The sequence below is a fragment of the Nyctereutes procyonoides genome, unplaced genomic scaffold (genome assembly GCF_905146905.1).
Source record: "Nyctereutes procyonoides isolate TBG_1078 unplaced genomic scaffold, NYPRO_anot_genome, whole genome shotgun sequence".
NCBI classification, from domain to species: domain Eukaryota; kingdom Metazoa; phylum Chordata; class Mammalia; order Carnivora; family Canidae; genus Nyctereutes; species Nyctereutes procyonoides.
The window spans coordinates 16673162-16694011 of NW_026575133.1; positions in this window are offsets into that span (position 1 = coordinate 16673162).

A 20850-nucleotide genomic window follows, 5' to 3' on the forward strand; every position below is an offset into this window, starting at 1 on the left:
TACGACTTCCTTTTTTCATTACAGGAAGCTGTCTTCCTGCAGAGAATCACTGTGGATTGAAAGGTGGTAAATGCTAGGAGGTATCTGAGAACTAGCCATTGTAGCAATTATCACCAACCCTCCTCCTTGCTGACGAGGTAATTGAAATATGTTCCCCAAAATATTTGTTGCGTGAACAAACAGATGAGTGAATTGAAGAGAACCCAGGGTTAAAATTAAGAAGACATTAATTTCCTGCACCTTCTGTCTGATTAGCCTCCTAGATCATGAAACTCCCAAGAGCAATTATTTTTTTGAAATAGTAATTATTGTTATTATGCTAAGTATCACCAATAAGGTGCCCAGCATCCTGCCAATTACTTAATACAGAGCACTTATTTTAATCTTTACTATAATCATCACAGATTTAAAAAAGAGTGAGGTTCAGAGAGGTTCACTTGCCAGTGAATCTCTTCTCTGCCGCTTGCCAGTGGCCCAGCTGGTAAGCGGCAGAGAAGAGATTCAAACCCAAGACTTGGATTCCGAAGCCAAAGCTCTTCCTGCTGTACCACACTGCTCAGAGTGCAGCTTCCTTAGGGGCTTATATACAGTGGTTTTCCCCCTGAAAGCATTTGAAAACCATAGCAGATGCTATGTGGGCCCCTGCACACACATACCCCTCAGTGAGGTCACCAGCAGACAGTGCCCAGACTCTCTCCTGGCCTTGTGGTCTCTTGGCCTGAGGCATCTTTTGGCTTCCTGACTGTTCACCCAGATATCCCAGGGCAAGGGGAAGTGCAAGAGAATGAATGCCCCGAGAGATCCTCAACCAATGAGGGATGGGAATTGGTGGATCAGCACCCCAGCTTCCTTGCCTCTCCCACAGATAATTCAGAAGCATGCTACTCTGTCTGTCAGGGTCTATTGTGAGACTGAGCCCCAGTCGCCCATGGAAGTAGCCTGTTCACCAGCACACCCTTTATTGGTCCCACATGCTTCTCCCTCCTAGTGCTTTCTTGGCTTAGCCCTTGAATAAAGTGCTTATGCCCAAATTATTTCCTTAGGGTGCACTCTAGGGAAAACCCAAGCTAAGAAAGGCACCACCTTTTCAGCATCCAGAAGTTAAAAAGCCCACCACGGTGACAGTGGTCGGAGACTCAAGAAATGATTACAATTGAATGTCTTCTTTGATGGAAGAAAGGTCTTCCCTTTTTCTCTTTGCTCCTTTAGATGGAAGACTGGCTGGTAAAGAGTTGACACCCAGGTCGTCTCCCCTTTTTGGAAGGGTTTCCTGGAATCGTGTGGGTTCTGCTGACGTGGGGATTTCCTAGAGAGTTTTGGCAGAAGGTGGGGAAAGTTTATCCGCATGCCTTTGCTTTTGGTGGCAACCATATGTCATGGATTTCAGTGCTAAGGTAGGAAGATGCCTGCTGCCTGCTTGTGAGGCCTTAAAGTGGGGAGTGGGGACGTTCAGAAGGACCCAGACATGGATATGATGACGCCACCCTCTAGATCTTGCAGAGCAAGCACTTTATGCCAATGGGGTGGAGGGCGGGCGGGCAGCAGAACAAAGCAGAAAGAATAATTAAGAAGTAGATTGAGGTGGAAATATGAGCTCTACTATTATGCAAGTGCTTACTAATTGCAGACTGGAGTGACACTCAAAATTTTTAGCTACGATTATCCAAGTGGCATGCTAGACCTTACTCCTTTAATTACTGGATACGGGGTGGTCCAGCCGAAAGTTCTAGGGGAGGGGAGTTGGCTATGGCTAGAATACCGTATTTGTATTGAAACACCAGAGGAGGATGAGCCCTGTGACCTTGGGAAATCTCAGGCCCTCTTAGGGCCTCAGGTCCCTCATTCATATAAAGACAGATGGATTTACATGGTGTGCATTATCCAATTTCCTCTTGCTGACATTCACTGGCAGGGACAGCTGAACGGGCATTAAAAGGCTATTGTCATCTTCAAAAGGAACTCCTGAGCTGTGGTTTCTAGGTCATGGTTACCTAAAATATTAGAATATAAAAATTTTAAGTCTCCTTGTCCTGTCTCATTCCCAGAGCTAGACATGTTAGAGATAAAATTCTTGAGGGATATTCTTTCATTTTTCTACTCCAGTGACTCTCCACCTTCTGCAGGGGGAGAGGAGTGGAATTATGTGTCTTGACCTGAGCTGATAATGTGACCTTGTAGTGTTGCTTACCTTCTCTGGTTCTCAGCGTTCTTGTTTGTGAAAAGAGGGCGTTGCATCTGGCGGACCCCGAGATCCTTTCCTGTGCCTGTGTCCTCTAGTTCTTTCACCTCGTTATCCCGTGACGGTGCTCATTTGAGCATTCTGGTGCACTGATTAACTTCTAGGAAGGGCTGGACTATTTTGCTGGGTGGGCTGGGAAATCTCCCAGGAGGCTTTGCTGTCAGGTGTGCACGAGAGGGCTGGCTGCCCTGGGCCTGGGTCAGAGATGTTTTTGTGGGAGACTGGGCAGGGAGCTACATGCCCCAGATTTGAGAGGGAACACCTGCTAATTCTTTGAGGATTTAAGAAAGAGAGCTCAGTTCCGGCCAAATATGAGGGGAAGGCAGAGTCAGGCCCGGACTCCCTGAAGCCCAGGCATCCTTTGTCCTCACTGGAAGGGGGTCCCAGTGCCTTGGTTCCCTACCAGTGCCTCAGAAGAAGGCTCTGGGATGTGCTGTTGCATTGCCTTAGTGGGGCATTTCTCCCTCCCCCTTTCTATGTTATTTAGTGTACAAATCCATTAGCATTGCTTTTTCTTGAGCATCCAAGATGCTACGGCCTATCACTCAAGTCATTCACATGGCATTTCAGCCTTTCTTTGGAAGACAATTGTGTCTTTAGTCAAAGACCTCTTGACAGGAGAAAATGGGATCTGGGATGGAATAATGCAGCCAAGTGCTTGCTGTACACCTGCAGAATGGGACTCTGTGCGCCATTACAGCCCAAATTGTTGTGCTGGAAGATTTCTCTTGTTTACATCTCTTTATGCCCCAGCATTTAACCTTGGGGCTCCATAGACACAGTCCCCTCCCCTCATCTTACCACAGCAATTCTTTCCTTTGTGGCCTACATTTTATGTAATTATGTTGGGGGCAGTCATCACGTTTGTGTTTACTTAGCTGTGCTGCTGGAAGGGACTTCTGCCTCTGATTCCCTCCACTCTGAGAACTCATTTTAGGCCATTTACTGACTCTAATCTTTTTGGTTTCTTCAGAGGCTGCATTCCCAAAATGAAAGGGAGAAGGCACATGTCTAAAAAACTAAAAAATAAGAAGGTATTAAAAAATTACAAGGGGTCGTGATCTTATCCCAGAGTGCCCATGTGAATAAAGGTAACAGACATGTTAGGAAAAGCCACAGTGTCCAAGATGGTAAGGATGTGATGGCTGTTTTCAGCCTGTGAGGGTAGGTTTAAAACTATTTTTTTTTTGTTATGGAATATTTCAAACATATACGCAAAAGAGACAGAACACTGCAGGTGGGGATATAAAATGATACAGCTGCTTTGGAAAACAGTTTGATAATTTAGGTGGTTAAACAGAGAGCTACCATATGACCCAGCAATTCCACTCCTAGGTATATGCCCGAGAGAAATGAAAATACAGTCCACACAAAACCTTGTAATGAGGGTTCATAGTGGCATTATTCATAATAACCCCAAAATGGAGGCAACCTAAATGCCCATCAACTGATGAATGGATAAATAAAATTGGGTCTATCTACATGATGGAATATTATTTGGCCCTAAAAAAAATGAAAGTCTTATATGTGCTACACGGACAAACCAGTTACAAAGGACAAGCCAGTTGCAGAGGATCTCATGTTGTGGGATTCCTTTTATATGAAATGTTCAGAACAGGTGAATCTATAAAGACAGAAAACAGATTGGTGGTTGTCTAGGGCTAAGGGTGGGTAGAGTTGGGTGATTATGGTGGAGGGGTGCAAGGTTTCTTTTTGGGGTGATGAATATATTATAAGATTGTGCTGATGGATGCACAACTCTGACTATACTAAAAATCCTTGAATTATATGCATTAAATGAGTGAATTGTATGGTATGGAAATTATACTTCAGTAAAACTGAAAAAACAAAAGAAAAAAGAATAGTGTGGCAAAACACAGGTGCCACTGCTCAAAACTTCAGTCCCAGCTGAAAGCCAGTGGTATCCTATCCTGCATTTTCACCCTTCTCTCAAACAGTAATGTCATTTTGTTGGTATTTCAGTCTCTACCTGTAAGAGACAAGGCCACTTAAAAAAAAAAAAACAACTCTAATGGCAAAACCATTAACACATTTAAAAATGTAACCTATGAGTTTCTGTTTCTCTCCCCCCCACTCCCCTTCAAAATTCATCAGTTTAAGAAACCCAGTCGTAAAAAAAAAAAAAAAAAAAAAAAAAAGAAACCCAGTCGTTTGTCCACTGATTTCCGACAGTCTGGACTTTGCTGTTTGCATCCTGATGGTGAAGTTTAACATGTTCTTCTGTCCTCTCTGTTGTTTGCCCATTGGTAGCTCCATCTAGGGATGTGATCAGATTCATAGGTGTATTGGTGTCCTTCCATCAGGAGACACTAAATGTCCAATTATGTCTCCCCCCTTTTTTAGCAGCTTCTGACAGCAAGGGTTGAATCCATCATTTCATCAGGGATAGTGGGAATTAAAAAAAAAAACTAAATGAAGTCACACTTCTTTATCTCACTTCCCTGCACTCATTAGAAACTTGCCTTGTCCTGAGACAGGGGCTTCTGTTCTTTAGAAAAGGAACCAAGCAGGCTTGGAGACACTCTGGAGCCTGCCTTTCCTCAGAGCACAGTGAGAGGGATTCAAACTGCTTTGTGCAGGAATCAGAATGTTAGAGACCTGTGTATCTCTTGCCCCTTCCTCCCCCAGTGCCCATGCCTCTGACCCCTTTACCTTTCTTCTGGCACACAGCACTCTCACACACCTCCTCATTTTTGCTCATGCTGTTCTCCCCGGGATGTCACTGTTTTCCACCTACTTTGTTGGTTTACTTACTCACCCAACATTTATTGAACACCTGTTGTGCACTTTGCACCATGCCAGGAATTGAAGATAGAAAAGTAAAGAAAAGTCTGTCCCTACCCTTAAGAGGCTCACAGTCTGCTAAATGTAGAGGATAGATAAGTAAATGGATGATTGTGAAATTCTCACCCTTGAGGGTCTAACTCAATTATCACTTACTGTGTGAGGTCTTTTCCTTCCCTCCCGCTCCTCGAGTAGAACTGACTGTTCTCTTTGAGTGACCCCTCTGCCCAGGTTGCTGATCTAGTGTTTTCCACATCAAAGTAGAATCAGGAGCATAGATGTCTGTATTGACTGCATGATCATGAACTCCACTGAGGAAGCTCTGTATCCTATTTATCTTTGCATCATTTTGTTTCTATAACTTGTGTGTTTCGGAGCAAGTTACCTAATTTCTCTAACCTCGGTTATCTTATGTATAGTATGGAGCTAACCCCAGGACTCAAGTCCAAGGACTATGTTGAGGATTGAAGCGATATTGCATCATAGCTTTCAGGTACCTTTGTTATTATGTGAAGGCTTAGCACATTGCTTGGCATTCACCAGTCTTTGCTGAATCAATGACCGATTAATGAACGGGATGTAATCTTTACATTTAATTAACTTACAAATTTAGGAAACAAGATGAGTGGAAAAAGAGAGTACACAGGGCAATGTGGTACAGTGAAAGGGCTTTCAATCAAGAGATAGAGGACTCAAGATGCTAGCTTCAACATGTGACCTCTAGAACAGTGGTTCTCAACTAGAGTGACTAAACTCCCCCAACCAAAGGGTTATTTGGCAGTGTCTGGAGACATTTCGGTTGTCACAACTGGAGATGGTGCTACTGGCATCTACTGGGTGGAGGTATGTTGCTAAATATTCTGTAATGTACGGGAAAATCCCCCCTGCATCTTTCCTACCCCAAACTAAGAATTATACAGCCCAAAATGTCAAGTAGTTCTGAGGTTAGGAAACCCTGTTCTAGAACCTTCCTACTCAAGGTATCATTCACAGATGAGTAGTATTCATATCATCTGAGAGCTTGTTAGAAATGCAGAATCTTGGGCCCTAGCCAAGACCTACTGAATTGAAATTTCCATTTTAGCCAGGTCACCACTATGTGGTATGTATGCTCACTCAATTTTGGGAAATAGTGCTCTGGAGTGGTGCTTTTCAGTCTTTGAGACTCATTAGAACCACCCAGGGGTAGTGGTGGTGGGATTAAAAATCCCAATGCCCAGGCCATGCCCTATGATCTTAATTAAATCAGAATCTCTGGGGTAATGCCCAGGCATCAGCATTTTTAAAAGCTCTCCTTATTCCAATATGCAGCCAAGGTTGAGAATCATTGATCTAGGAGCTAATAGTCTGATGGGGTGGAGAGACATGTCAACAGATTGAAGTGCATGGTGCTAGCTGTGTTTGAAAGAACATAGCCCAGGTGGAGGACATTAAACTGTCAACAGGGACCAGTTGTTGGGAGCTATGGGAGGTCAGAGCCTCCACTAAGGCAGGTGTTACCTTGGGCAAGTCATTCCCCAGGCACACCATGAACCCCATGCCCAGGGTGGTGTCAGTTTCTTTGTCTGTTAAGAGAAGATCTTCAAACTGCCTTCTCTGTCAAACCATCTGAGTAGCCCATAGCATGGCTTAATGAGGGTTTGGTGCATGAATGAACAAATGAATGAATGATCTTATACTATGTGAAGCCAGTGGTGTAGACAACAGATGCACTAATAGTTCAAGAACAAGGAGTCACTCATCAGTAATACATTCATGAAAGAAATAGGATTTTACTGACACTCTGGGGCAAGCCTTCCAACAGAGGAAGAAAATACATCCATTTCCTTTTCTTCCTGTTGGGGAAGGGACCCTCCTCGGGCTCAGTGCCTCTAAGGCGATGTATCTATTTTGAACATTTCCCACCTTGATTTATAATGAACACAGGTCCCTATTTCAACATAGCTGTATGTCATTAGCAGCCATTTTTAGAGATCAGCAGGTAGGGGCTTCTCTCCCTTATGGGGCTGGAGGAAAAAAGGTTCCACAACTTTCCACAGCCCCTGCCTCCTGGTGCTCTATGCGGAGCAGGAGCCCAGTTCCTCTGTAACCCCCCACACATTAAAGCTCTTCACTTCTTAAAACAGATGATGGCTTTAAACGCCAGAATGAAGGGTTGGAAATGGACTTAACCTCATCAAACACTTCCATATCTGATCTTACCTTCCGAGCTGTGGATCCTGGCCAACATGAAAGAGTTCCATTTGCAGGCTGACTTTCAATGTGAGTTTTTTTTCCTCTCTGAGTTTTGCCTGTCATGCCAGGTCGGGGAGCAGGGTAGGGATGTGGCTGGTGCTTGGTGGTAGATGGCCTTGTTCTGGTATTTGGGGAGCTAGAGAGATGGAACATGTCCCCCCACCCTCACCCCACAAGGCCTAGTTGGAGGATTTTTGCCAGTTTCCCTGGGAAAGCTATACCTTGGCAATGAGCTGAATTGAGAGAAGACATTTTCTTTTATCTGAGGCCAGCATCTGCGACTCCTTCTTATGTTTGGGGAACTCTCTGCCCTAGGAGTCCTTGGAGGGGGTAGTGGTGAAAGGGGACTTTGCACTCCTCAGTCCTTTCGCAGCTAGGTCAAGGGCACGTGACTGGTTTAGTCAATCAGACTCACCTGTCAGGAAACCCCAGCGGTAACTGTAGGGTGCTGTGGCCAAGTGGCAGCACCCTACTGCTCTTCCCCTTTCTTCTTCTTCCTGTCCCTCTCCGGGGTGGCCGTGTGTTGTTGTTTACCTCCAGATGCACCTGGCTCAAAACTGGTTTTGTGTCCCTTGTCTCAGGTGACCCAAGTTGGCACAAAGCCCCAGAGACACTTAGATCTTAGGATGAGACAGGTGGGACCGGGATTAGGGTGAGGCCAGCAAGGCATGGAACTGAGCTGGCAGGGCCTTGCTTGCTCTCTAACAAAGTTTTCCTTTTATCCTGTGAGCAACGGGAAGCCACTGGAAGGTTTTAAATGAGGGGGGTTGTGAGTGCAATCAGATTTTGTGATCAATCTGAATTTTAAGATCATTAGTGGTTTCTGTTGGAGAATGGATACATGGAAACAGGAAAGCCAACGTAGTGATTTAAGTGAGCAGTGAGGTTGTCTAGATGAGGGTGGGGACACCTCCATCTCCTGGGTGCCTTTGCTCCATTGCCTACTTCCAGACTCTTCCTTCAGACTCCCAGCTCCCCCTGCTGCCCGAGGGCATGTGTATCTACCAGGGACAGAGGCCCTAACCCACAGGTGGGGGTAAAATTTGAGCCCTCAGCCTCTAGTAGGAGGAATTTTGAGGGTGGAGACCCACTGTGTCCTGATAATACAGAAACAAACAAAAAAGCAACACCTGACAAAATATTGTAGTCTTGAAGTTTTAAGCTCTTCAACTACAAGGGGCTTTGAATGCCTTTGAGTCCAGATGCCCGAGTGAGGCTTGGCTCTCCCGTGCCATGCTCCGACACGTGGGTGTCGAGTATAAACAGGTTTGACGATGGGAGCCTCACTTTCTCCCCAGACCACTGATCTCCTCTTGGGCAATTCACATGGATTTTCTCCTTTCTTTTGGACTCTGCCCTGCTGTTCCCGCTGTCCAGCACCAACCCTTCCGCGGCTGCCTATCTGGGTCGGGGGGCTAAGTTCTTTCGGTGGGGCTGACCCCAGGATGGACCTGGGGACCTGGGCCCTGGGCTGGAGGGAAGCAAGCCTCAGTACTGGGTGAGAATTAGCTGTAGTCGTGCTGTCAGGCTGAGGAGGACGCCAAGTCGCTGGGCACTGCTCTCATTCTCCAAGTGGTGCCTCCCAAGGTGCCTGACCTTCTCTTCTCCCAGGAGAAAGGACCGACCAGAGTGAATGTGAAGCAGAGGGGAGCATGGCTGGAAATGACCTTGGGCTGGAGGTCCCCATAGGAAGCCATCAGCCCGTCAAATCACTTTCCTCTTTGGCTTTGATCTCTCCTGAAATCCAGGTCAAAGCCAGGCCTCAGGCATCTTTCCCGAAAAGCTGTGGCTGATGCACCTTTGCCCGCGTTCCCGGGGCCTCTGGACAGCGTCGGGTCCTCCTGGGTCCCCGCGCTCCTGCAGTGTGGCGGGGAGCTGCCCGCTGGCACAGAGGCCGAGCAATTAAGAAACTGCATTTTTCTCCTCCTCGCTTCCCTAATTGTTATTTTTGTCGCCGCTTTCAAACCATCCCTGGTTTTCATTTCATCTTGCCCCAGCCTGGTGCGCCCGGCAGAAAAAGCCAGCTTGCTCAGTGGGAGGCAATTTTCCCAGCGTGTCCAGCGATAATTCCAACACGACTGCTTTGTACATATAATTATAAAACCAGGGGCCACCAAAGTGCACCTATAGAGCAGAGTCTTGACTGTTCTTGGTTCTGTTTTAATTATTAAGCCTTAAAGCAAAAACTAGGTTTCAAAGAAAACTTTCTGTACAGTCCTCAATAGAGTTAAAGGAGGAACATTTTAAGCTGATGAGCTGACACTTGTAGAAGCAAATATATTAAATAAATCATGATTCGTTTTGGGGGCAAAGTCTGACTTACATCAACTCTGGAAAAAATGGATCTTAATGAGTGACAGTTGGGTGTATCCTGTCACTTCCTGAGGTAATGGCCGCAAGCTGACATTGCTCAGTGGGTGTCTCATACTTCTGAACAAAAGTTTTTTGGAGTGAGATAGACAAGATAGAAATCCCAAGGTGACTGGGAGGAATGTCTAATGAGTGGAAAGACATATTTACTGGCAGTCTGTGTGTAAGCTGTGACAGTTGACAGAACTGGATTGTAACAAATATAGTTGATGAAGAAAAGGCTGACAGACTGCAGAGGGGGCCGTGGTGGCGGCGGGGGGGGGGGCGTCCAAAGCCCTGCCTTACCTGAACCCTGTTAATGGTAAGTTGGATACAAAGCTCAGAGTCATGAAAGGGATCCAGGATCTTGCACTGATGTCTAAACACAGCAATGTGTCGAGCTTGCAGGAGGCGGTAATAGGTTCAGATGTGTTGACCTTTTCGCCCATCGCTTTGGAAGCTGGTATTTCCAGTGGCACCTGGGACCAGAAGATGACCCCAGCTCTAGGGACATATGTGAGCTCTGGGACCCTGGGACCCCACCCTACCCCTGTCTGACTTTGGGTGGGTCTGGGGTCCTCCGTTGACGGATGCCTCACCTGGGCAGCTACCGTGACCAAGAGCCACTGGGCTCCGGCCCCCGTGGGCACCGGTGAGGCTCATGTGGCGGTGGTGGGAGACTGAACAATGAAACCCTCCTGTGACCGTCCATTCTCGAGTGCCCCTTACCTCCTTCATTCTGCGCCTCCCATCCCCTCTTACTCAGTTTCTCCTCTGCCCCCCGCCCCCACCCTGTCCCCAGCACAAAAGGAGTGATTGGCCTCGAAAAGGCAGAGCTGACTGGCATATTAAATGGTGACACTTTGTAACTGACTGGTCAGGGCTTCAACAATCGGCTTGCCAATGAGCTCTGCACTTCTTCCCCCAGGCAAATGTCACACTGAAACTAAACAGGATCTTTTTTCATCCTACATGCTGTTTTCTATGCCACATATTATTTTATAGTTGAAAATAGGCTAACTCTTTAAAATGCACGGAGCCTGCTGTACTTTCATCGTGGGCTCATTTTGGAGGAGAGGCTGGCTGGGAGGGGGTGGGGGGAGCAGAGACAGTGTGTCGAGTGGCGATGAAGGTTTGGTCAACATCTGGACCTTGACACTTTTTTTTTGAAGGAATGAATAAATGAACATAAAAATTAAAACATTTTAAGAATTGGAAAGAAATGGATGGAAGTGATGAGAGCAAAGGCGACTAATGAGCCAGGAATGTTACCCATCAAGATAGGAAGCTGATTTGTCATTGTCACCAGTTTCTTATTTCGATTGACCAGGTCAAGTATTCCTTAGCTGCAGGTTGATTTTCTATCTGCTCTGTGATTTGAAAAATGGGATCCTTTCCTGGTTGATTCCTCAGATCTGAGTGGAGGGGCAGTGCCCGGACCTTGATGTCCCCCCAATTAAATGGAAAACCCTTTTAATAGTCTTGGTTAACACGACCCACTTTCTCCAGGTTGGTTCTTGTTAATCTGATCCACTGTCTTGGAAGGAGAGCTTGGGTAAGACAAAGCTAAGTGGAGTCCTTCTAGGGGCCATGAGATATGGGCTGCCCCAGTGTCAAGAATCCTGACCTCACTGACTTCATTCAGTTCAGTGGGTTAGTACTTCCATTATGATGGGCCAACGATTCCTGAAAATGTTCCCTATATGGCTGGCTCAGTCAACTGGGGTGGTAGATGGAAGGGTATTATAACACCCAGAAGCTAGGCCTTCCTAACAACGGGACAGCGATTTTTAGAATAAGATTTCGAGCATGGGGGCAAGTGGAAGACCGAGCAGAGAGGGTCTTGAGGCTCAAGAAAGAGGAGGCACTTGGGCTGAGTCGAGGCAGTTCCATTTTGGGGAGTGATGAGACACAACAGTTCCTCTCTTCTACCCCAGAGGCATAGCTCTATTATTATATATGTGTACATTTCTTAACTTGAGCAAGTTACCTTTTCTTTCTGAACTAGCAGCATCATCATCTGTAGAGTCAAGTCAGTCTAGGTAACTTTTCATGTTCTTCCTAATCCAAATCTTTTGGATTTCATGACCCACCTGAGCAGATTCCAGGGCCCTCTGCCAGGACATTTTCCTTCAGTTGGTAAAATCTTCAGGGCCAGCTAATTAGCCTGGGGCTCTGAAGCCATGAGACCAGACTCAAAAGAATTGAGGGACGAGCACCCAACAATATCCACCCAAAGCCAAGCCTGCTGGCCTTGGCTCTCTAGAGCTAACACCTACTCACAGATGTGCTTCTGATGCTGATGGCTGGTGCTTTGCAGGCTCAGGAGGCTCCTGGTGAGAAGGACCACACCGGGAGGTGTCCAGGAATGGGTGTGGCCTCACTTTTCTCCTGCAGAGAGGATCTCCTTACTGCCTCACTATGGGAGCTGGAGGGACCTGGGGAGGGGCCACACAGTTGTGTTTGGTTCTACCTTTCCTAAAATAGGACAGGAAAACCTTTTCTTAAGGCTCCTCTGGCTCAGTGATTTCTCTCTTCTTCAAAAATCATTTTTCTGTGAAGACCTCACTGTCCAGATCCATCATCGCTAGCCCCAGTGCTGGGGTGGAGTGTGCAGGCTGGCATGGCACTGGGAAACTTGACCCCTGGCTTCTCCTTGGCTGATAACTGTCTGTGCTGAGATGTCTTAGGGCATTATATAGGTTTCAGCTTTCTCTTGTGTACATTTATGAGACAAACCTGAAGCTTTCTGTTGGAGATGGTAGAGGGACCCCTCTGCCTCCCATCAGCCTCTTCAAGGCATCACTCCAGGGTCCCCCAGCTTATGGGGGGACATGACTTTGTTTTTTTTTTTTTTTTTTTTTTTTGATTTGGGGACATGACTTTGAATGGCAGTGAAGGCCCCTGGCTACACCTGACTTCCCCTCGCCATCTGCCTGAACTTACTCTGAGTGCAGGGCAAGAAGGGATGATCTCTGAGTTCATACCCTCAGCAGGTGGACAGCGTTTTTCCTGTGGGCTGAGGGGTCTGCAGTGGGCTGGATGGAGCATGGTGGGATCTTTCCTTTCCTTGAAGCTTCAGGTTATTGATCACTTGGAAAGCACTGGATTTCTCCTTCCATCCTAGATAAGCACATTCTTGCCATCCTGGCTGCATGAGGTTGTCCCTTCTGCTGATTCGTGGAGACAAAGGATTAGCCCTTTGCTGTGCTGGCCTTTGTCTTCCCCAAGGTGCAGGGGATGGAGAGCAGGAGCAAGAGGAGGTCTGTGCCCAGGCCCTTGGTCTGGGGAAAACCCTGCATGCTGGGGAACAGCATCCCTTGCTTTGGAAAGCAGAGGGGTTGTGTCGCTGCTACTACAGTTCACCTAGAGAATGCTGGAGATTGAGGGAATCCTGGACCTCAGAGTTGCCCTTCCTTGTACAAGTGATCTGAATCCTCTTTAGAAATGTTGCCGGCTGCAAAGTGGGAGCAGGGCAGCGCAGAAGTGTGAGGCGGCACTCGGCTCCTTCCAGCAAAGGAGAGCCACTCCAGCAGGTGGGATTACTCGTAGCTGAGAGTTAAGCCATCCAGAATGCTTGCTACAATCCATGCCCTGTGCCAAGCGCTTCATGCAGTTTTTCTCACTTAATATAGCAACTCTCTGAGATGCATCTCTTATTACTCGTGTTTTATAGATGAGGAAATTAAGAAGAATGCTAAGAAAAGTGGTCAGGAACATATAAATAGTGAGAAATGAAATCAGAACTGGAACCTGAAGTTTCACAACTCCCTGGGAACCAATCTGTTGTCCCTTCTGAGCTATGACATCTTTGGTGCAGCCACAGGCCAAGGAGATGGATTGCACTGGCTTCTTGTCTTACTCGGATACTTGCTAGATGTGCCACCCTAGATACACCGATTCCTCCCATGTGCAGTTGTTCTGAAGGCATATGAAATGCTAAACGTTCATGTGCAGTACGCACCAGCCATCCTATAACAACAGTGCTGGACATTTGGGGTGCTCTGTGTCAGGTGGGTCCCAACTCCTCCATGCACATCATTGCATCTAAAGGTCACAATTGTTCTGCAAATAGCTCACTTTATCCCCTTTCTCCTAATAAGAGAAATGAAGTTCAGGGGGTCAGGGAATTCATCTGAGATTGCATGGCCAACAGCAGAAGCAGCTATGAAGCCAGGCGGCCTCCCAACCACCAAGCTCAACTTCTTCCTCTTTTTACGTTATGTCGTTGGTCCGACACATATCTATGGAATATCGTTTACATATCCAGTGGTGTGTCAGGCACAGAGGCTATAGTGGTGAGCAAAAAATCAGATGTGGTTTCTGTTCTCTTCAACTTCTATTCCAGGTGGGAAGATAGACTATAATTCAATGTGTGTTAAATATATGATAAATGTAGAAGTGCAACTGTAGAAAGAGTTTATGGAGGAAAGGAGCATGGTGCTCTGTGAGCCTACGGACTTGACCCAGTTGGATGGCAAGGAGGACTTCCTGGAGGAAGGTGGCAATTCAGCCGAGATACAAGGGATGGGTAGGAGTGAGGTAAGTAGATGGTGGTGTCAATGGTGGGGATGGGGTGTGCAGGAGCACTCTGCACAGAGGGAATTTCAAGTGTGGAGCCTCCTGGCAGGAGGAAACACAGAAAGGTGTGCAGAGCATGGTGGAAGGCAGACCTGGCTATACTATTTGCAGGGCTCTGGGCAAAATGAAAATGTGGGTCTCTTATTAAGAAACTATTAAGAATTGCAAAGCAGTGGGGCGTCTGGGTGGCTCAGTGTTTGAGCGTCTGCCTTTGGCTCAGGTGTGATCCTGGGGTCCTGGGATCGAGTCCCACATTGGGCTCCCGACAGGGAGCCTGCTTCCTCCTCCGCCTGTGTATCTGCCTCTCTCTCTCTGTGTGTCTCTCATGAATAAATAAATAAAATATTAAAAAAAAATGCAGAGCAGTGAGAACGTGGGACCCTATGTGGCTGCAGATATCACATTATCACATGCCCATGAAGCTAGCCCCAGCCAGAGAGAAGGCTGGGGAGGGAGCTGGAACAGGTCATAGGGCCCTCAAAGACCAGTTTAGGATTCTGTCTTTATAGATCTGCTTCCAGAGGGTCCCTGCTGGGTAGAGAAGCATTTGGGGGGAGACAGCTGGGTGGGCTCCTATGAGGGGGTGAGAGGCCCCACCATCTAGGGAGGCCTGGAGGCTCAGGCGGGTCCTCCACCTTCCCAGGCCTGGCCTGGTTTTCCCCGGTGTGGGAAAGGGACTGTGACACCCACCCACATGACGACCAGAATTTGTGGGCAGAGAACTCGGCCTGGGAGCCTTTTCATGGCCAATTTGCATGGGCCTCACACAAAGGCTCCAGGAGAGAGGCTGCTGGATGAGCGTGACTCCCTCCAGTGTCCAAAGCCAAGGAGGTGGGGGCAGGTTGTGTGTGGGAGTTTCTGAAAAGCTTTTTAAAAAAGGGGGACCCCAGAGCTTAGGACATTGAAAACTGAAGCCCCTTTCGCTTTTGTGTTCGATTTCAATGAATATATATATATGTATGTATGTATTTATCCAAAATAAAGTAAAAGCAGCCAGAACTGTCTCTTCTGAGCCACAGAGAACTTTTCTGAACGCCCAAATCAATGCCTCTGCCCCCTCCCTCCCCCAGCCCGGGGTGTTGCATGCAGACAGATATTTTACTGTACCAATTATAATAGCTCGGCTGGAAATTACCGTCTGGCTAGGCAGCTGAATCTATGCCCGGATCCGGCTTCAAACACAGGTATCAGGGGCAAATTAGCAGCCGACATCAAGTTTGGGATTTTATAGAAAGTGCCAGGTTGGGAGGAGAGAAGCGTAACTGTACCTGCAGCTGAGGGTGAAGGTTAATACTCCGGGCCTTGGCTGCCCCGTCCGGGGCTCCCCTACCCCACGCAGCACCTCACAAGATCTCCAGGCACCCCGAAGCTCCTTCTAGTCTCTCTCTTTAGAGAACCACCCCACAGCACCCATGCCGTCTTCCAGCGCCCGGCTGCGGGGGAGCCGTCCTTCCCCTCCCCGTGTCCCCCTTGCGTCCTCCCTGGGGCCTGGGGTCTGCACAGCCCAAGGTCCCCCCACTGCCCTCCCCCCCCCCCCCCCCCCCCCCCCCCGTCTCCCGGGGCTTCTCGGTTTAGGTTAATTACACGGAGGACAAGGCATCGACGCCTCCTCCCCGGGCCGGTTGGCAAACTCGACCAGACTCAAAATGAACCTCTTTGATTCCATCTGCAAAATTAGATCAGATTTGATAAAGTAAAGATGTACCCTTTGAAGTATTCCCTATCAACATAAGTGCTAAGAACACTTGAGTGAAGGAATTTGAGCAGTTTTGAAAGCAGCAGCACAGGAACTTCAATGAGGATTGCAGCTAAGGGCATGCCCAGAAGGCACGGGCCTAACTGCATCTATCCTGCAGGCAATAAGCAATTGCTAAAGATTCCAGACTTCTCAAAGTTCAGAGTTCAACACGGAAAACTTTGCTGAACTTGTGATAGGCTGGGCGCTGCGGTTTGCATTCTGTTTCCAGAGGCTCTGAGAGTCCCGGCAGTTTTTTTTTATTATTTTTTATTATTTTTTTATTTTTTTTCCTGTTTCGTGCGGCCTTCGCTCGGCAGGAGCGAGGCTCTTTCTTTCCCTTTAGCTTCCAGGCCCAGGAATGAATTAAACCATCAGCTGCTTTCCTGGGGGATGGTCCCTCCAGAGCCACAGGGCAGGACATCAGTGGGTGAAAAGTGTCTGTTTATCCAAATGAAAGCCAGGAGATCTGTGTCAAAGCCCCGCTCCGCCACCGTCTAGCTGTGTAACCTTGATGGAGTCCTTCAGTGTGTCCAAAGCCTTAGCGCCTTCATCTGTCCGACATCCCACCAGCCACCAGTGACCGAGTCCCTTCCACGTGCCAATAATACCTCTCTCTTTCACTGAGGGACACCCAAACTGCGTTTTTGGAGCGCAGGGTTGGTGCTGGGGAGAAGATGCTAAGCCGATCATCGTGTGGTCCCTTCTGGGCTGGCAGGGGACCGGAGAGACCTGAACGAGGGCTGGAATAGAAAGTGTCCGGTGTGGAACAGGTGCATGGACAAAGCGCTATGGGATCTCAGAGGAGGGAGCAATTCATTCCACCAGCGGGGCGCCAAGGAAAGGCACAGGGCCGAGAAAAGAGGTTCAGAGCTGCTGAGCTAATGAACAAGAAAGCGTTTCGCTGTGTGTGGAGGGTTATAAAAGGTAAGCTCTTATTCTGATTTCAGGTGTTACGAAACAGCATGCCATCTGGATTCTTCTCTCTTAGCTTGGACTGGATTGACGGTAACTTGGGAAACTCAAAAGAGCGAGAGGAGGCAGTGAGGGCTGGCATCAAATAACCGATGTGGAGAGGAATTTTTTTTTATTAAAAAAAGAATGAAAGCGTGTCGTGAGAGAGGGCAGTGGGAGGGACCTGAGACTGACTTGGTGCCATGGAGGCATGGGGAGGGGTGCGTGCTGCCTCCTGGAGGTCTCATCTGCCTTGGGGTGAGCTGGAGGTCCTATTGTTGGGAAACCCAGGGAGGCCCAGTAAGCACACCTTTTCCACCTGTATTATTTGGAATAAGACTAGTGAGAACAAGCATCCTTGACCGGTCCTGATCTCAGGTGGAAAGCATTCAGACTTCCACTGTTAAACATGATGGTAGTTGGGGGTGTTTTGTAGATGCTGTTTATCAAGCTGAGGAGCTTTGCTGAGAAATTTTTACCACGATTGGGTGTTGGATTTTGTCAAATGCCTTTTCTGCATCAATTAATATCACTTGATTTTTTTCTTCTTTGGTCTGTAGATACAGTGGATTGATTTTTGAATGTTGAACCAGCCTTGCATACCTGGAATAAATTCCACTTGGTCGTAGTATCTAATTCTTTTTATTCATTGCTGGATTCGATATGCTAATACTTGGTTGAGGATGTTTGGTCTAAGCAACAAGGGGGATATTTGTAGTTTATTTGTCATGTCTTTATCTAGTTTTAGCATTAGGATAATATTAGCCTCATAAAATGAGTTAGGAAATATTCCATATAATATTCCATATTCTTCCATTTTCTAGAAGAGATTCTGAAAACTTGGTATTGATATGGTGGTTTAATACACCATAAAGGCAGAGCTGGCTTTTTAAAGTTAATTTTCTATACCCAACTCAGAAGTAGTTTTTTTTTTTTTTAAAGACTTATTTATTTGAGAGAGAGAGTGTGTGCAGAGGGAGAGGGAGAAGGAGAGCAGCAGACTCCCCACTGAGTGCAAAACCTCACGAGGGGCTCGATCTCAGGATCCTGAGATCACAACCTGAGCCAAAATCAAGAATCAGACCCTCAACCAGCTGAGGCACCCAGGCACCCTCAGAAGTAGTTTTTGTTTAAGTGTGGTTGGGAAGATAGCTTAGTATCCCACCCTGAACCCATGGAAAGCCCAGACTAGGTTCCAGCTCACTCTAGAAGCTATTTTAATCTGATCCCCCTGAATATGAATTCTCCTTTACTGTGCACCCCCTTTGGGGTTGTCAGTCTTCACCCACTCCTTGATTCACTCAGTGCACCTGGGGCATGTGCTACAACAGGACCTCACCGTGCAACATGTGCCACCTACCCAACCAGCTCCACTGGGTTCCCACCCTCTGTCCCCCGACCCCCGACCTCACTTCCCCTCTCTCCTTTCTCTCCCTCTTGTCCTTCACCTCAGGCAGAGTTGAGTTTGGAGTCTTCCTCTGCACGGGGCATAACGTCATGGCAGCAGCCCCTTCCTTTCTGGTCTTCCCACCATTCCTCCTCCACAGCCAGCACTCATGCTAATGTGTCTGGCATCCTTTTTCTTTCCTATCACTGCTGTAACAAATTAGCACAAATAAGGTGGCTTAAAACAACACAAATTTATTATCTTACCATTCTGGAAGTCAGAAGCTCAAAATGGGTCTCCCTGGACTAAACTCATTTGTTGGCAGGGCCGTGTTCCTTCTGGGGGCTCAAGGGAAGAATCTGTTTTCTTGCCTTTTCCAGCTTCTAGAAGCTGCCTGCATTCTTTGGCTCCCAGCCCTCTTCTATCCTCAAAGCCAGGATTGGCCGGTCTAGTCTCACCTGTATGCCTCATACAGTCACTCTCCTGCTGCGTCTTTCACTTGCAAGGGCCTCGGTGATTACACTGGGACCACCCGGATAATCCATGACGCTGCTTAGCTCCAGGTCAGCTGATTGGCAACCTTCATTCCCTTTTGACATAGAACATGACATAGTCACAGATTCTAGGGATTTGGATGTGGACATCTTTGGGGGTCATAGTTCACTGAGATACAGATATTAGGTACCTGGGCATCATTACAAAATACACAATGTTGTTTTGAGTCTGCAAGTAGTCTTTGTTTATATGAATGGAACTGGGCTGTGGATCTCTTTCTGACTCTTACATTTTACTCCCTAACTATGTTTTTAGGTTCTATCCATGTTTTATATATGGATAGAACAATACCCCTGACTCCTATAATGTATTCCAAAATAGACAACCCTCCTAATCTCCTGACTCATTTCTAAGTGATGGACACCTAGATTGCTTCCCACTCCCCACTGTTAAAGACAATGTTGTGATGAATAGCCCATGTTTGTCCCCTCAAGGACCTCCTTGCATTTTCTTAGTTTTCACTAGGTAGTGTTGGAGCACCCCGCACAGAGGCTTCCCTGTCTATACCACCACCAGCAGTGCACTTTGTGCCTGTTTCAGCTTTGGGCTGCTAGCCCCTACCATTTCCCAGCTGCAAAGCAGCCAGAAAGGGGATGGAAAGCAACATTAACTCAGCATGTACTATGTAACCTGCTAGATGGTGCTGTGTTGGATGCTTTATGTAATTATCACCTTTCTTTCTAAGATGATCTCACAGGCTTGATATAATTGGACCCATTTCAGAGATGGAAAAACTAAAGCTGAAAAGGAGTAACTTCTTTGCCCAAGGTCTCACATTTAGTAAGGGCTAGAGCCAGAACTTGAATCCAAGTTGGGCTAAGCATCCTTTCTCTGGGCTCTCGTCACATCCTGGACACAACTTGCTCTCCACATGCACAGTAATTCCAAGATCAATGCTTTGTCTGGGAGAGGGGTTAAGAGCATGGGCTTTGGAGCCAGACTTCAGTGCAGATGCTGGTTTGGTCACTTATTAGCTATGTGATTTGGAGTAAGGAGCCTCACTACTTTGTCTCAGTTTTTCTCATCTGGAGATGGGAAAAATGTCCTTTAATTATGTTTGCAAACCACTCAGCCATGCATGGTGCATCAGAGGTTAAGTAAATGGTAGGTACTATTGCAGTATCACCTGTGTCTCCCCATCTACTCCCACCCCCCAACCCTGACTCTATGCTTCTCACAGATTTAAAACTGTGCTTCATTCACCATAGCAGCTCGTACAATGGCTGGCTCACCAGTCACTGTTGAAGTACTCAGCTCCAAAGTTCATTCTAAGTGGAGTTGAAGATTTCCACAGCCCTTGATGTGAAGGGTCTTGGGTCTCCAGGATGCTTACAATGTAAAGGGAGATGAAAGTCTCTGACCCCTCTTCCTTTCGTGATCTTTCTAGACCTCACTCCTGTCTTTTTTATAGTATTTATTGCTCCTGGCTCCCATCTCTTGCTCCTGTCTATCTTGTCTCTTAAATCCCTCTTTCTCCCTTTGGGAGCACCAAGGTGCTGTTCCATCTGTGTCGTACAGGTTTCCTGCATTGGTGGTGGGGTAGGGGTCACGTTGCCATCGGCACTGCTTTCCCTCCTCTGCACAAGTCATAGCTTGCCTGTCCTTGAGGAAATCCTGCACCTGTGTGATTTCCTTGAATGCTTAATAAAAATTCGGTGATTAGAGAACCTCAGGCAGCACTTTCTTAAAGAGTCATTAAACAATCATTACAGATGGAAATAGCTACAACCAGCCTCTGCGAGAGGGAGCGTGGAGCTCCTCACAACATAATCCTTTTTCAAGTCAGAACGAATGTGTAATCAAAGCACAAAAGGGAACAGTTTCAAAGTTCTGAGCCTTCTTAGGCAAAACTATAATACATCAACCAGCCTAAACTGGTGTCCAAGATGTTCAGTGAGAATTGACACATAATGTAGTGTTCTAAGTAATTCACCACTTAAGTCGGGAGTTTGTTTTGTTTCTCTCTCTCTCCTTTTAGGGATGTCTTCACAACCTTTCAAGTTTGGGCAC